Source organism: Vidua macroura, chromosome 3 (assembly GCF_024509145.1).
Source record: "Vidua macroura isolate BioBank_ID:100142 chromosome 3, ASM2450914v1, whole genome shotgun sequence".
NCBI classification, from domain to species: domain Eukaryota; kingdom Metazoa; phylum Chordata; class Aves; order Passeriformes; family Viduidae; genus Vidua; species Vidua macroura.
The window spans coordinates 77,901,834-77,919,964 of record NC_071573.1 but is presented as its reverse complement, the minus strand read 5'-3'; the positions used below and the strand labels follow the sequence as shown (position 1 = coordinate 77,919,964).

At 38.2% G+C, this 18,131-nt stretch overlaps 1 long non-coding RNA gene across 1 annotated transcript; it reads right to left on the bottom strand.

The window, feature by feature from the left end:
• Positions 1 to 240: 240 nt before the first annotated feature.
• On the bottom strand, positions 241 to 16,088 carry LOC128805074 (uncharacterized). The gene is made up of 4 exons (XR_008436268.1): positions 15,941 to 16,088; positions 11,081 to 11,143; positions 2,223 to 2,361; positions 241 to 545 (listed from the first exon to the last, which is right to left on the bottom strand). It is a non-coding gene; the product is annotated as an uncharacterized LOC128805074 (long non-coding RNA).
• Positions 16,089 to 18,131: the final 2,043 nt, after the last annotated feature.

The following is an 18,131-nucleotide window of genomic DNA, read 5'->3' as shown; positions in this document are numbered from 1 at the left end:
GGAAAGCAGGCGCGGCAGGAGGCGAATGGATAGACAATGAAATAGGCAAACCCCAAAAGGCTGAGGGTAAAGACAAATAAAATGAAATCACCAAATAAGTGCCTATATGTTTTGCATTAGAAGATTTAAAAAAAAAAAAAAAAAAAGCTAGCAGCCTAAGTCTCCAAAGTGAGCAGCTCATAAAAGCATTAACACAGAGGCATATGTGATATCCAAAAAGTACAGCATTCCAGAGACATCAACACCAGATGTGTTTGTTTAATAGCTCAAGCAATTAAGATGTGAAGCAGACAGTCTTTTAGCCTCTTTAGTGTTGCTTCCATCTTCATGTTGCTTTGCCTTAAGTTGGTTCCCTGGGGTCAATGCCTCCAGCGAAGCTGGCATCTGGGCATTTCTGGGTAGATTCTCTTTCCTCATGGCCCAAGCAGCTTATCAGAGCAGTTTCCTGGTTCTCAATCTGTCCATAATTAATCATAAAAAGATGAAGTACCCTTCCATCTTCAGTTATCACTAAATCTGGAGTTAACATCTTATGGGTGCTTATTCTGAGTCAGGGAACAAAAGTTTAAAATTGGGTTGTGAATAAGTAGGTGTCTTTTATTTGACTCTGGCCTCCTTTCTTCCTACTGGCATCATTACTTAACTTGTAGTAGACTATTATTCTGCTCAGTGACATGCTTTTCCAGCACTGCGTGTCGTGTACTTTAATTTATACAATGCCAGTTTCAATGCTTTGCCTTTTTTTCTGATTTTGAGATGGCAATTTCCCCTGTCCCCCTCCCCGGACCATGAAAATCAGTGTTTCATAACCCAAGCAAATGCTCCAACTAATTCTGGTTAGTAAATGGACAAATGCAATGCAGCACTGGTGTGCTTAGGAGGAGATGATTTCACAGCCTTTACAAATGTACTCAGTATCAGTGTGCTGCTGTGTTACTCAGGCACAATGGAGATACAAGAGAAGAGAAAAATTATGACTGTAGATGCTCCTGAGAGGAAGATGAGACCAGCTATGTATAGGAGTTCCATCTCTCCTGTTCTAATTAATTTACATCTGTGAGCAAATTACCCTGGGTGACATCAGCTATTCCTTTCTCCAAGCAAGCCAAGAAACAGTGAAAAGCGCATTACTGTCTGAAGCCTTTTGCTGGTTTGCAAGCAGGATGTCTCTGAGAACTTGATAACCCCCAGTTTTCATCTTTGTCTAAACAGAGCCAGAATTTATCACTTAGCAAGAATATATTTGCAGATGCTAAAAACCTTGATGTTTCTCTTCACTCAGGAAGATGTCTTAGTCCCCTGGGGACAAAATGTAATTTTACTTGAACAAAGCTAAAACCTTCTCATATCTCACTTGTCTACACTGTTATCTAGAAGATTGTTTTCATGCTTCTTTATTCCTGATGAGTTTAAGATTTTTCTCTAGAATCATGTTTCCAAGCCCATTTTGTCCTGTTACCTGTTCCTTTGTCCTCTAATACCTTATTTTGATGGATCGTGTATGCATTTGAAAGTCCTATCCCAAAAATTGCCTCCCTGTTGTAGTGGAAATGTCTACTTTTTGTAAATTAATATTTTTTTTGACATATCTGACAAACAGACTGCATAGTTTTATTAGCTATCTCTCTGCAATTCTTCTGCATATTTGAGAAATTTAATGAACTCTGTTGAAGCAGACTCCCTTGAGTGTTTCCCTTTATTTTGTAAGACTACAGTAAAGACCAGCCTTGACATCTTGTTAATCTACAAACCCCCCAGGCACTTAACAGTTGCAAGAGCTGCTGATGGAGAAGTTATCTAACGTGATTATCAAGAGAGAAATATTTATTATCTTGGAAATCTTCGACAGCAACATAGATGATATCCCCATCTGCCAACTGAAACTTTTACGAAGGTTTCCTTCAATCTCACTCAGACATTCCTCTATAGCTTCATTTATTTGAGTGCCTGAACAAGACATGCCTATGCAGTTTTCTCTCACAGTAACAATGAATTTGTTAATCAGTAGAGAAAACTCCTGAATAACAGAGAAAAAACTCCCAGAGGTATACAGGGACATATCATGCAGCTTAATGTCATGAAAAATAAGAAGGAACATCAAATTGGTTACATTCAGACTGAAAACTTATTTTGCTTATTTTTCACTCAGACATTTCTCACAAGAGCTAGTTTTAAAGGATCTGTAGGTAGCAGAGATTGTATATAGTTGAGGAAATGATCACCTTTTTCATTGAACGTGAAAATCCTGTGTCCATTCACTGCTTGTGATGCAGGATGTAGTCACCTGGATCATCTGAATGTCACCAGCAACCTTGTTAATCATGACTTCAGGCATTTGTCTTGATTATTTTGGACCAATATCTCAGAAATAAAAAGCAGGACAACAAAGAACATAAGATGGCATTAAATTTCAGATATTTTAAATCTTATGAACATTTTAAAATGAAAACAAATTCCCTAATACATAACTAAAATGCTTTTGATTTCTTATTTTTTTATCCTAACTAGAAGTATGTCCCAAATGTTTCCCATTTTAGAGAACAGCATTATTTAATTCCCACTCTAGAAAAAGAAAGAGAAATGGCTACCACTTTTTTTCTGCTTAACTCCTATATTAAATGTCTATGAATAGTGAGGCTCAGAAAGGGGGGTAAATGGAAGGTGAAGCTGTGTATCTACATTTCATTCAAAGGAGGTATTCCTGATTACATCACTTTGACACGTGGACCACAATTTAGAAAATGTTCAAAATGCAGCGCACATTTGCTTATTCCCAGGAATTCCTTACCAGTTTGGCAATAATGCAATAACAATATGAAGAGATGCCAGCTGCACTTTGCACTGTGCAGTGCTATTATGAGTTCAGAATAATATTTGCACAAAAATTAAACTTGATTTTATTTTACAGGAAGGAATGTTTTATGGATGTGTGTGTGTATGCATGTCTAGGCAAAGCACAACATGGGACTTAAGTTTGTTTGTTTTGCACAAATTAAAACCAGAGCAAACAAACTTGTGTTACTGGAATGGGTTTAGATTGTAGTCTGATCAGACTACAGAAAATTTCAGCAGAGAATATTGCACCTGTCAACTGCTTTTCATATCAGGAAATTAATCAAGCTGACTGTTCAGAGAGTTTTTGAGGATGTTCATTATTTCAGCTATTAATTTTTAAAAGCAGCAAATGTTGCAAGTCAACAGCATCCATAAAAATTGATTTATTGTGCAATTTACCTCATGCTACTGGAAGGAAAGAGAAGGGTTTGTGTATCTACTACTCCCTTTCTCATTTTTTAAGGCATAGGATGTATATGAGTATATAACTTTTAAAGGAAAATTGTGTAGCTAAAAATAATAACCCTTTTGCATTGGTTTTATACCAGTATGGATGGGTAATATTTGACTACTTGAAAGAAATGCAGAATTGAACATTAAAGACAATGAGAAATAGAAGAAATTTTATAGAGAAACAGAGAAGAGCAATCTAAAACCAGTGAAGTATTACTGTAAGACTGAGTTATCAATATAGTTTTCTGTGCTTCAGCTCAATGAAGTCTATAAAGTGCCATTCTTTTATAATGTGTATTTGTTGTATTTGCCTGTGTGTCCCATAAAAAGAATTTTTACCTTATTTAGGCAAAATGAGCTAGAGAAAAGGTTCTGTTAAACACTTGACTTAAATAGACTTCTTACTGCAGACTCTAAGGTCTACTTGTGTTGAATGGGAAAAATATCTCAAATTTAGAAATTTTGACTTATCAGGCACACTAATTCACAGCATCTAAAGTACCTGAAATGATGCTAAACATTGTTTATAGCTGTTGCAATGCCATTACCTGTTATAAAATTATATCCTCTAAGAAATTCCGATCTTTGTTATGTATTACCTTCTATACAGTAGTGGGTAAATTCCTGGTCCTGCTGTGAATTTTGGGAATTCAATTAGGGTTAGCATTCAACCTCTGCTTCTTTAGGTGACGTAGTACAGCCTTGACTTGAGGGCTTTGTCATTTGCATGTCAATGGTAAGAGTGACAGGCAGTGGAGATCTCTGTTATTTTATACAAGTTAGATTCATCCTGGGGACTTCTCTCTTCTCTGAGCAGCAGATATAACATGCTAAGACCATGCTCCTGTAACACTGGTCTCATTGGAGAGTGCTGGACTTGACCTGCTTATGTTATGGTCCAAATGGGAAAAAAAAAGAAAATAAAAACCAATAAAACCCAACCTCCAACTGTTCCAATGGATCAATCCTAAGATCTTTAGAGGGAAATGCAGATTTGTACTAGAACGGAGACCTTCAAATCATTATAAATAATTCAAAAGAGAGATATAATCTTCCTGAAAATTTTGACCATCTGGGTAGAGGACATTACACAGTTCATGAAAATGCCAATATTATTAAAGAAATTGTAGATCTTCTCAGTCCTTTAAGATTCTAAAACTGGATCTACAGTGACATGAGGAGAAGGAAAGACCATATAACATTTTTATAGTGTTTGTCTGCTTGATAGCTTTGTTCAGGAAAATATTAACTTATTTAGCCTTTCATATCTGAAATATAATTCAGATTATGAAGTGAATGGCATTGCATTTGCTCTGACTGGAGAAATTTAGAGTGTGGAGACTACTATTTGTTTTACAAATCCTTTTTATATTACATATCTAAATATCCCATAGATAAAGAAGAGATGAGAGATCACTCACATATACTATTTGAAAAGAAAAGACAGTGTGGGATGTTATTTCCTGGGCAGTTTTACAGGAGAGAGTCATAAAGAAAGTAAGACTTTTAAGCACACCTTTCCCATGCAATATTTTTACTTGCCATTAACTTTTTATTAATAACAAAAAGTCCCTAAAAACCCCAGAGAGCTTAGGCTGTGCTACAAGACCTTTGCAGAACCATTGATGTGTCTTAGCTTCTTCAGGCTTTCATACAACCCTTGGGTGGGCATTCAATGACACCAAAATACACCTATAGGGGGCTGGTGGATTAAGTAATAAGTGCCGAGTCCCCTGTTGGGACATTGCTCTTATCATTATAATCTTGATCCTCAAAAATATTCAAGCTGGTAATGATTTTATGCTACCTACTGTGTAAGATTTCAGCTTCACTGTAGCATTTAATAAAGCATTATCTGTGAGGTTCAGTGGTGCTGTATTGATAAGGGTTGCCTTTAGAAGACTTTGTGAGGCTGAGCAGTGGTGGCTGTGTAACACAAACACAGGAAATAATGAAATAAAAACAAGCTACATGATATGCAGAGATAAATGTTCACTTCAACTAATGAAGAAAAATAATAGCAAAAGAAAAAATATTGCGGAAACAGAATGCAAACAAATAAAGCAATACTAAAGAAGAAAAACAAATAATGAGGGCAAACTAAGAAATGAATAGCAAATAATAACAAATAATGGAAAATAACAAAATAGATTTCAGAAGTAATCAAAGTGAGAAGGAAAGGAAAAGAGTGTATTATACAAGAAGCAGATTAGTGCTACATGCTTTTGGGATCAACTACTCAAATTCCTTGCATAAGCAAAAATGGGTTAGGAAATAGTTTTATCAAAGCTTTGCACATCACAATACACTAATTGTGCATCAAGGCAGACCTCAGAATGGCTAACATGTGGATTAGCATACAGATTCATGGAAAGAGTGGGATATGGAGGACACATATAAGCTGCTTGTGCTTGTCTCAACATTTGCTCAGAAATCACCGGTATGGAAAGAGTTCAAGGAAATCTTTATGAAATCCAATGGCCTTTGGATCAGGAACAGATTAATGTACACATGAATAAACAAATGGAAACCTTGTCGTTATTTTGAGTGTGTTGGTTTGTCTACCTTTTGCTGTGAAAGTGATGTCTGTTTAGCAGTGGTAAGGAAAAAAGATGAAAGAAATTTCCACTTGCAAATACCATTTCACTGAAATTGGAATGATTTGCAGGGGTATTGACATCCAAATGGTAATCTATTTTGGCAAAAACGAAGCCTGCTTTTTAACATTGTTAGAACAAAATGGCTTAATTTCTCCTTTGAAATGAATAGTATTCTATTTGATTATTACATGTAGCCACTGTATTTTGATAATTCAAAATCAAGCTGCAAGAATAATTTAATAAAAATTAAATGCTTTGATTGATTCAAATCAATTTCCAGTTATTCACTTAGCTCCTATTATTGTGCAGCCTTTAACCATGGCATCTTCAGAGAATAAGCTGTTTAGGAAAAACACCTGGAAAAACATTATGCTTCTTCCACACATTTTGACCTTGAGGATATGACAAGAGCACACAGAAAGGGCAATCTCAGAGGGAGGCAGGCAGGGGAGAAAGCAGCTCATGAGCAAGATAATGCAGCTTTCCAATTGCAAAGAAGCTGTGCATTCTGGTACTGAAGAAGCACAGGAGAGAGTGAAATATCAGAATTAGACCAATCTCCCACAAACCCAGTTGCCAGGGCACTCTTGAAAGTGTCTCAATTCTCATGCCACCCAGAGAGCCAAAAAGTGGCTCTTTGCATCTCATCTGCAAGTGGAGACATCATGCACATACAACTGGAACTGGCACTGCATGTGTCTACCACAGCTGGTGGTCTCAAAGGGGGTTACATGATCCCCTTTGTGCTCCATCAATTTAAACAAACCTTCACTTTCACTAGCCACAGTGAAATATTCTTTACTTTCTCTCCCAGCTTCCACAGCTGGAGGTCCAAACTATCTTGCACAGTGTGCCCCCTTCATGCCACATTATCCTGTCCTTCAGTTATTGCTGTGAAGGAAAGGTTATCTCAGGGAGAAAAAAACTCCAAATTAAATTTTATGATACTGGTTTGTTTTCTGTGTTTGAAATGGTGTCTTGGCTTCACAAAACTTACTCTTTTAAGACATTGGATTTTAATGACATGAAAAAGCATTGAGCCAGCTGTCACCATATTACAAATGTGACTTTGAGAGCAAAACCAATGAGAGTTTGAATCCACCAGGACTAGAGTTATTGCAGAAAAGGTCTAAGGTCCCCTTTCTACACTGCTGACTGTGGAGGCATTATCAGGTTGTAGACCAACATTTTTAAAGTAGTGATGAAGGCTATAATACTGAAATTATCAAGTAAATTGTGTTTAGATGACCCTAAACAGCCTCAAAAATATGTTTAGATGACCTTAAACAGCCCCCTTCTTCCTTACTCTCCACCTTCACAGACACTGGCAGCTTTTTTTTCTGCCTTAAAATGTGGCAAGCTGTTTACAGCCCTAAATAAAGCAAACCAGCCAGGTAGCTGGGGCATACTGACAGTGGAACGCTGTATTCACCTTGTTGGCTGCAAATAAACACCCCACAAATGGCTCACTTGGTTTCTGCCTGACCTGAATAACATCAGGTTCCTGGGGGGAGGCTGATGCTCACCAGCATTATCCCAGTACTTGAGGTTGAAATTCCATTTTGCCAAAGTTTGCACTGTTCTAGTTGGGCTTGTCAATGATAGTATTACTATCTTAGGTGTCTTTGATCTATGCTCAAAAGCTGAAATGATCAGGATTTCAAAGGACAAAGATTTTTCTTTGTGTTTATGGCAGAACCTATAACTTCTCATTTAGGAAAACACAAAAATATTTAAGTATCTTTACTAAATCACTACATTCTTCCACTTTCTTTTGTTTTACAGAATTGGATGACAATGTGTTGAGGTCAAATGATGGTTATGTTAACATATTTTGAGCTGAACCAGGATACTAAAAATCCAGGACACGCATAGGTCTAGCTCTTTCAATTTCATCACCTTAATTCAAAGCTGAATTCAGCAGGGAACTCATTTTATGATAACTAGTATGATTATAATATAAACTAGAAATGAAATAAATGTTGGTATGCAGTATTAAAAAGTAACAGTTCATGCTGGCTTAGGGGTTTAGGAGTTCAACTTGGGAACAGACATATTTTGTGAATGATTAAAACATCAGAATCTTTTATCTGTCTTTCTTCACTATTCAGCTTTATAATCTGTTTCACTGTAGCTTAGACTTTACACTGATGCAAAAATTATGATCACAGATATTATGAATTTTTCTAAATTACTTCTCTGTATATCATATTTCTGTATAATCTGATCTTTAACGGTTAAATTAGCCCTAGGGAAGTCTAGGTTGTTGGCAGAGGTATCATGTGATCATCCTAAAACCAAGGAAGAAAAGATTATTGAAATATTTGTAACAGCCAGATCAGTAAGTCAGTTCCAATCTGGTTTATACCATGTTCAAAGTAATCATTGAATGTTATAAGTTCTATGTATTTCAGAGCAGTTCCAGTGGAGAGAAGATGCTGAGCTTAAACCAGGATATAAGTCTCAGGCAATTATACTGAGTTTAGTGGACTTGCATTCACAGCTATAGGTCTCAGAGAAAATTTGAGTTTTGTGATGTTTCTAACATCAGGATCAGGGCAGAGAATGTTAAAACAGCCTCTGTCTCTTTTATTTTTAGAGGAAATTTTTGCAATACTGGGTAGGACTGAGAGCATGCACTCCAATTTACCCTCTCCATAGGGTCTGGAGGGTTACCCTCAAACCACTTGCATGTCCACTCTTTAGTGGGTTAAACTTCGTGTTCTGTTTAAGGTTCACTTTGGGTCTGAGTCAATAGGAGAAGAACTTTTAGAGGGCTGGAATGAGAGAATGTGTTCAATGATAGTCTAAATTCATATAAAATATGAATTTTATATGGGGGGAATTTTGGACTTTAAATTCTGCCCAAATCTCAGCTTGTATTAAACATATTTAAATTATGTATTGATTGTCATCTGCTTGATATTTTGAAAATATTTAACCTTTGTTTTTTCCCAAATTGAATCAGAACCAAATTACATGGGGGATTTGAGAAACATTAAAACTGGGGGAAAGTCAAATCTGAAATTAATGTGCTGCTTTACATTATTTTCCTCTCGTTTTTGTGGCTCTGCCTGCATTAAAATGAATTCTGTGCCTTATTCAATTAGTGTCCTCATGACAGCACTCAGAAGTGAAAAGAGTTAAAAACTCACAGGGGAGCTCCAATGGTAATGTGTCCTGAGAGATATTCATTTGGCCCCAGCTGTCCATTTTTTTCTAAGTGCTAAATGCTTTAATATACATAGACTATCATTTACATAGCAAGTAGCTATGCAAGATGAATTATTTATTTTGTGACAAATACCTAATACCCAATGTACTGTCAAATACAAAGAACTTCCTTATTTGACCCCCGTGTGTAAATTTGCATTATAGAATTCATTATCTTAGCACATAAGTCACATTGAGGTTATGTGCAGATATCTGTCAGTGGAGCTGCAGATTATTGCAGCTTTGATTTAATGGCACTGTTTGCTGTTATGCCATACTTGTACAGCAAGAAACATGATTTTTCTGCTTTGTGCCACAGACACTGCTCATATATGTAGGAGCTCTACTTCTAATGTAAAAAAAGTAGGTGCAGTAGAAAACCAAACCCAAATTATGATAAAAATATGAAAATCAGTAATTTGTATGTGAGAGAAATTGCCCCAGGACTTTTTATGCCTGAATGAAGACAAATCAGGACTTAAATCTTCCAAAATCAAGAAAATAAAATTTGGTTTGCTCTCCTCAGGCAGTAAGTGATCTGATCTTAAGCAGCCAGCTTCATGTTTACGCTCCAAAAACATTAAGGAAGTCAACTTGAATAAGAAATTTTATCGTATCTGATTTGTTATTTTTATACTGCATACCACTCTATTAATTCTCACATTAATCTTTGATTCTGTCTCATTGGAACCCAAATCTCCTAGTCACTGTTTATTCTAACCATTTAGATACCCGTATTGCTCCAATGGTCATAGAATGTCTCAGAGTAGCTAGACCTATCTGAGCAAATATTGTACTTAGCTTAGTAACTCTGCCAAATTTGATGTTTGTTATCATGTCCCTGTGATAGTTATCAGCATAGTCTTCAGTGTTTGGTGTAGTTGAGATAAAAGAAAGTGTAAGTTCAGAAACATCTCTCTGAAATTGCATGGGTATACTTCAAAAGATTCTGAGGGATGACATAATCTGTGTGCAGATCTCACAAAATTGAGATGTTTATTTACATAATTTGTAATCATAAAACAAGGTTAAAGATTTCACAGGAACAGTTCATCTTACACTCTTTTGTATGTTTAGCCTTTTTTTTTTTTTTGACATTTGACATAACTTGTGGAGAGAAAGAGAAAATAAAATATTTCTAAAACTTGGAAGAGATTTTGCCTGGGATGAAGTCAGAACAGGAAAGTCATGTTAATTTTTATTGAATCAGTCCTGTTTCTCATCTTCTACTGAGATACATTTTGTGAAGCTGGTGCCTTCAAGGCTGGCTCATTTTAGCAGTTCTGCAGAGAGGGAGTTGGGAGTACCCAAGAATTTTCATTCTGTAGGTTAGAAGGTTGGTACAGTCACAGACTGAACTCAGCCAGAAGGAGTTTATGTCTGCTAAGTGAACTGAAAATTAGTGTTGACCCTGAAAAAACTCTTGTGTAGCTAAAGAATTTGTTTATCTGCACTTTGGCACTTCTTGGATTATGAAAGCCTTTGAAACACAATAGGCCAATTACAGACCTGGTGTGAATGGGCACAATGCCACTGAAACAAGCGGACTTGGGCCCACTCACACCAGGTTTGAATTTGGCACGTTGCCTTTATCAGTGGCAAACAATGTTTTTAACAAATTTCCTGGCAGAAGCTATGCTGCATGGAAAATGCATTCATTTAATATGTTTATTTGCATAACAGATCTGAGTTTCAGCAGAGTTTATTATTCATTGTGAAAGCTCATTCCCTTCCCAGCCAGGAATGAGAATGAGTCACACATCAGAAAGGGTAGCCAAAGAGACATTCAGGAATCAAGAGACTTTCTTATGTTTGGTTTTCTCTTTTTTTTTTTTTTTTTTTTTTTTTTTTTTTTTTTTTTTTCCGGTCGTAATCTTCTCCCTACTTCTTTCCCCACAATGAAACAACTTGAATGATGAGCCAAAACCTTCAAAAATAAAAGTTCAGGAACAGATAAATACAAGGTCCTATTCAGATACCTGCCTGGCTTTCAGTATGCGCTCTGGCTCTCCAGCTCATGCCATCTTTGATTCTGAAACACTCTGAAAGAAATTAATGTGAGCTCAGCTCTTAATAAGGTAGAGATCTAAATATGGATTTATGTGCTTAACTTTAGGTTTTTATTTTTGCAGTAGATTATCAGAAAGACTCATCTCTCAACTGTAATCTTCCAGAAGAAAGTTTCCATCTGCTTTAGGAGATGGAAGATAGGATATTTCTGTTATGAGGAAGTTTAATATCCTTTACTACCCTATACAAAATTCTGGGTATTTGGTACCATAGTGATGAATGGAGAAGCTTGAACTGTCAGAAAATATATATGGACAGATTTCTGAAAGCCCATAGGGTTTGTATTATAGCCTTTTCTTGAGGTAGGATACAGGAGAATCAAATGATTCAAATGTGTAAAGAAAGAGATCCACAGTGCTATGTATCTGTTTTCTCTTGTATTTACATGAATAATTAAAGTTACTATGAGGTAAAATTTTCAGTTACTATTTTAGCCATTCTTGGATGTAAGGAAAGCATAGGTTCCTTAACTTAAGGGATAGAAGAGAAAAGAAGATGCTGATTAAAGCAACTGCTTAAAATAGACAATATATCACACTGGTGTCTTGCCCTTAGAGGGCAGAAGGTCCCTAGAAACGTCCTTCCTACTCCAACTACGTTTTTTTGGAACTGCTTATCTGAAGAAGGTTTTGCAAAAATAGCGAGTGAGCAGGGTGGTACAAATAGGAGTTTTCAGGGAGAAGTTTGAGAAATATAGGTTAACTGGAGTTAACATGCAGGTGAGTACAAGAATACATGAATTAAAAACAGAAAGCCAGACTCCTGATCTTTTACCTGCAGTTGCAAGGGCCATCTGAGAATGCCTCAAAACATGCCTTTCATTGAGAAGCTGTGTGAACTCTGCTGTTAAGAGTCAAAGGGGCATTGCTGTAGGTGTATTTAAAGTTTTCATCTTAGAAATTGTTGAAGATTTTTGCAGGAGAATGTAGTTAAGCTAGGAAACATCTATGACATCAAATATAGAGGGAGCATTATATTTGCAGAGTCCTCCAGTGATACAGAAACTCATTTGGTTAACAGAAAGTATGTTTACCAATCCTAAGGAAAGAAAATGGCTTTTCCTGAAAGGGATTTCAGTGAATTTCAGTTCTGAACAGCACCTGCTGAGATCAAGAACAAAATTACTCTTCCAGCAATGACTGAGGATCTAAATTCAAATGGTCTGATCTGCCTCCCTTGCTTGCTGTTCCAGAGAAAGGTCTGTTAGTGGGAAATATATACATATGTATAAATACACAATATGTGTTCACTTGCTGACCTTATACACTCAGGTCTATCCAGCAGCTGGCCTTGTATCCCTGCTCTCTCATCCAAGATGCTGGTGTGTAGATACAGTTCAGCTGTTGTTACGTTGGCTTACACACATATTCACAGCCACAAGCACCACAGATCCTCCCAGCAGCTGGCCTTATGCTCCAAACTTAACCAGTAGCTGTAAACTGGATCCCTTGGTATCCCAGCAGTTTCATGTACAGGACTTGTACATATACACACACTAAAGGGCTTTCAGTCTGGTCCCGACCCATGACCTTACCAGTAGTCAACTACCAGACCTTATATCTTCCACAGATGATGAGTTAGACCTCCTGGTCCCTTCAGCACCAAGTGCTCAGACTCCTTAGTCTCTCCAATATCTCACCCAGACCTAAAGCTGCTCTAATATCTGGCTACCAAACTACCTGACTTGTGGCAGCAGCTCTCGGGCCACAGAGAGCAGGCACAGACTTTCCCAGTCATTTTCCCGGGGAAGGCTGTGAGAAGATCAGAGAAAATAATGAGAAACAACTCTTATCTCCACTTGTTGCATCTGCTGTTGTGCACATGTGGAATGTGTCATGGAGATTTGTTTACCAAAAGGTGATTTCTTAATTGGACACTGGATGGTGTTTAGATGGATTGACCAATTAGGTCAAAGCTGTATTGGACTGGCTGTAAAGGTTACTGAGTTTCTTAATAAGTATAGGATAATATAGTATAGAATGATATAATAAAGCAATTGATCAGCCTTCTGCAATTATAGAGTCAATGTTAATTATTACCTGTCTGGGGGCCTGCAGCGAGACCTACTCACCAGCTAGATCAGCTTTATCCTTTCTGATGTGATGACACATCAACATATGACTCAATTTCTGACATTGTGAGCACATGATGCTTATGACCCAGTCACTGATTCCTGGCACTTAGACATCCACACACACGGCCACAGAATAGAGGGTATGATCATTCAAGAAAATAGTTAGAAATGCAGTTTAATGAGAAGACAGAGTAGTCTGCAGATCAGATGCAAGGCATGGCCAGACCTGAGTATTAGCCAGCAGTCTATTTATATACTTGTTTCTCTAGTTTATCATCTTATTCCTTTATCTAACATTTATTCCACCTATCAACAGTTACATATAAACACATTTAAGTATGTGCTATCTGTAAATAGATAGTTTTCTTGTAAGATATTTTTTGTTGGAAGGTCCTGACTGTCTTGTGGTAGTTCATGAGGCAGACAAATAGTTGTAAGCCACTACTTCAACTAACTGCTATGAAAGCCAGGATACAGGAAAGGGATGAAGGGAGAATCCAGACAGCATTCTTCTACTATTTTGCAAGAAGAGAAGAAGTGGGAGAATAGCACAGTCAGGAAAGAAAGCAGAGGGGAAGGTTGTGGAGAGAAACTAAATCCAGTTTTATATCTAGTAGTTAGAAAAAGCAGCACAGAACTGTCCATTATCCATCAGCTTGGGAGAACAGAGTACCAAGTGGTGTCACCTGCTTGTTTGCTTGTGCTTCTTTTAACATACACTGCAGTTTGAAAAATATGGCATGATATATTACAGAGCGAGGTTCAAAGACCAAGTGAACTGAAGTAGAGAGGATGGATGAGGCAGAAGAGGTACAAAGGAAGATGATAAGCTGGCAAGTCTGCCCCTGAGGTCAGGGTATCTGAAGGTGATCTTTATTTAACATTCCTTTCCATCAAGGACCTGTAGTAGAAACATTTGCTGTGACTATGCAGTGTGAAATGAGCTTCATGTCCTCTAAAATATACCTTGATGCTTAAAATTTCATAAAAAATACATGTTTTTTATAGTTCTATGTGGATAAATGCAGGAACAAACATTCCTCTTTATGGTGTTAGAAGATGGCTTGTTTTGAAGCAAAAGATAATTTTCTAAGCCCTGTCCCAGGGCAGTTACTGAGACCATGAATTTGCTTTCCCAAAGCTGCATATGTAGATTATTGAACTCATGTTCTTTCATATCCATTGTATTTACAAATGACCCAGGACTGCAAAACTAAGTTTCAAGTAATACTTTACCTGACTTTACAGATGACCACTTTGGCACACATTAACAGATAATTGTCATCATGAAGCTCAGGAGTAAAAGATAAAAATCTCTATGTGCAATGAAACTGTATGAATACATGAAATGCATTCCCAAATTAAGGCCTTATTTCTAGACCTAAAGATTAGGAATGGGTTTTCATTTTTTCTTGGAGGGCTTTTGGTCTTGGGCTTGGAATATTCTATCTTGCTTGAAGCACAGTCGATGGGATTTTTTTTCAAATTATAAACAAGAGAAGGATAACTTCTAAAAACTAAGTATGATTAATCAGAGTTGGTGTGAGTTGCTACATGTGGACTTTAAATTCAATCAAGAATGAACAAATTCCTTTTCTGGTAAGCACGGGACAATAAAAATAACATGTTACTTGTTAGGCAGTATATTTCATCAATGAATTTACCATTAAATTAAATATTTTCTTCTGTCTTACTTTAGTGTACCATTGCAGATTTCTCTTATATTTCCCCAGTTATAATCTTAACAAACCTATTAAGATATGATAGAGTAGATAACAAATTGAGTATGCAATCATTTCATCCTGGTTGTTCTAAATCTAGGACAGTAATTTAGAGATAGGCTCTCTGATGGGATAGGATGTTGACAATAGACAGCATTGACAGACGTGGACTTGGAATAGTTCCTGAATTGTGGTTTCATCCTTCTTAATTCAATTCCTGTGCCATGGGACTTCATTCAAGGGTATTGATCCTTGTCTTGTCCAGTTATACAGTGATTTCCTACTAGATTTTCATTTTAATGCTCATAACTTGTCTGAAATGAGGATCCACATCAAAAGTGTTGCATCCTGGGTTTGAGTTTAGATGTCTAATCTATGTTAGTTAGCCAAGTCCTGTGTACCTCCTGTGCACCCCCCCGCGGTGTCTAGCCCCAGGCTGCCTGCCGTTGGGTTTTCCCCCCTGCCACTCCTGTGACCACTCCTCCGTCCAGCCCCGGGAATTCCGTGTCCGCCCCTGCGGTGTTCCGCTTGGTCGCCGTCTCCACGTCATCACCGTGGCACCTGCACCGATTGGGCGGGAGGGCGTCTGCCCTCCCTATCACATCCCCTATATCATCCCGCTCCCTCCTGGCGCCATTTCCTCCACATGGCGTGGGAAGCGCGGGTCGCTAACCCCCCCCACTGCAGCTCTCAGCGACAATAAAACCTTCCTGCCTTCCTCGTGGGTGATTTGGACAATTCCTTCCCTCTTTGCCTTGGACCCTCGCGTGGGCGACAGAACCCGGCAGACCCCGACTGGCATGCCAGCAGCAGTGGCACGTGGGAGAGAAGCGGCGGATCCGAGCCTCCAGGGGAAGGCGGCGCCGAAAGACGCTGGAGCTGCCCAGAGCCGGGAGAAAGAGTACGATGCCGCAAGTGACGCCCAACCATGGGGCCAGAGCTGGAGGAGTCACCCTGCGCAGTCGGAGACTCACCGTGAAGCACCGGGAGCCACGTGGAGAGCCGTTGCTGCTGGTGTGCGGCTGCGCCGCCAATCAACGGGCGCCGCCGCCGAGCCGTGCGTGCGCAGTCTGTGCAGAGCGCCGCTGCACAGCCGCAGAGCTGCGCCGGAACTGTGCTTTGTGTTCAACTGAAAATGGAAGCAAAGACTCCCCAAAGTAGGTCAGTGAACTCTCCGCCACCCACAGGGAGGCACGCGGTGCCCCCGTGTTGGAGGGGAAGTGAAACTCTTCACGGCCACGAAGAGCCAAAGAAGAGAAGCTTCCCAGGACCGAGGACCCTGGTGGCAGCTTTTTGTTTGCAGAGATCCGGTTTGATGAGTACTTGGCGACAGGAGGGTACTCAGGATATACTCTCCTGCACTTGGGTGGGCTTTGCCGTGCTTCCGAGGGTACGGACACGCAGCACGCAGCGTGAGCAGCGGCCGCCGGGGTCTTTCGCATTTTTTGGTTTTTTTCCGCTTTTTCTGCACCAGGGGTGAGGTTGTGTGGGTAGAAGTAGCATGGGGACTGTGCTATCTGCCGACCAGAAGGAATTTTATACCCTACTTAAGGGAACTTTATCGGTGTTATAATAAAGAAAACATTTTTTATTTCTTGTGTAATTTTCATATTTCAAGATTTCCATACCTATCAGAGTGAACAACCAAACAGAGGATAGATTTTTAGAAGTATGCGAAGTAGTATTCATAAGTTCATGTTCTTTTCATGTTAAGTACACAAATTAAAAATTTGGGAATATACCAAATTGAAAATTGGTCTTGTAAAAACACGTAACGATATTCACACTGACAGTTGTACCAATGAAGTAATCTCACCTGTAATCCATTATACTGAAATTGGCATTAAAACTTTGAGGAAATAAATGTTGTGTGATGCAGGAAGAGATGGAGTTGGAGAGAGATGAAGAGAAAGAAGGAGGTCTGGACATCAAAGCTTACATCAAACATGAGTTTTGTAGTTCATAGCATGATTGAAATCCTTTTCTTCCCCTCTTCTTTGAAATGTGATTTGCTGAATTTCTGTTGCCAGCTTGTAGTAGTTCCTACAATGTATTGTATCACATTTCTTTTGGAAGGAATGCTGGATGCTGCAAAATAGTATTCATTTGGTTGCTTAGTTTTCAATTAAATGGTGCAATATGAACTGTAGTAGCACAGGCAGGGGGATGGTCTAGATGAACCAGTGCTGTTTCAAACAAAAACGTTTGCCATTCTGAACACAGCATATAAGCCAGATGCTGTGAATAAATGTTCTATTTTTATGGCCAGTTAAATCAGCACTTGTACTTCTGCAAAAAATTACTGTAAAGGAAATTGTATAGATGGGAGAATTACTCTAAACAATATTTCAGGAAAATGCAACACAGATATATAAAGACATGCTTAGTTTAACTTTTTTGCAAAGATTAAAACAAGATAATGTATTTTATAAACAACTGAGTAGGAAGAGTACCAGGAATTTTTAAAAAAATGCTTGGGAAAAAAAAGATTTATCCACTGTAATCAATCCATCAGGCTTCAATTATGACTCTCAAAGGACTTATTGGTCAGAGAAAGACCTCCTTAACAGCCTCAAATAAATGTGTCAGTCATAAATTCCCAGAAATGTTGACCATACACTCTAAATATTCCCTTTGCATTAAATGACTCATTTTTTTTCTTATAGATAATTCAATGAGTATAATGCTCTGGGTAAATGTGTCTATCTATAATTCTGGGGAAAAAAATCAAACACAAAAGTGATTATAATGGTGCCAAAACTTAGCAAAGTTTACAAAGTTTCTTCTTACTTGTCCTTAAAATCCACCAGAGTGCAACGATGGATTACAATGGAATGAACTTGAAAAAAAATCACAATGCCATCCAGTTTTGAGCATAGAAAGGCAGCTTTGGTGTACTGTGTACACCACATCTTAATTTTAGAGGTTGTGTTCTTGATAGTGTATCTACAACACGCAAGCATTATGGAGTTAGACCAGAACATGACTAATCCCAGCAGCAAAGGTCTGTATTTATAGGCATGTGCCTAAGGGCTTTCTAAAAGCAGCCCTGATTTTTCTGTGCCCTCCTCTCCCTGCCATACTTCACACACATACAGAATCATTAATGTCAATTAAAAGAATGAGACAATGTTACCAGGAGTTTCTACATCTCATCTCGGCAGG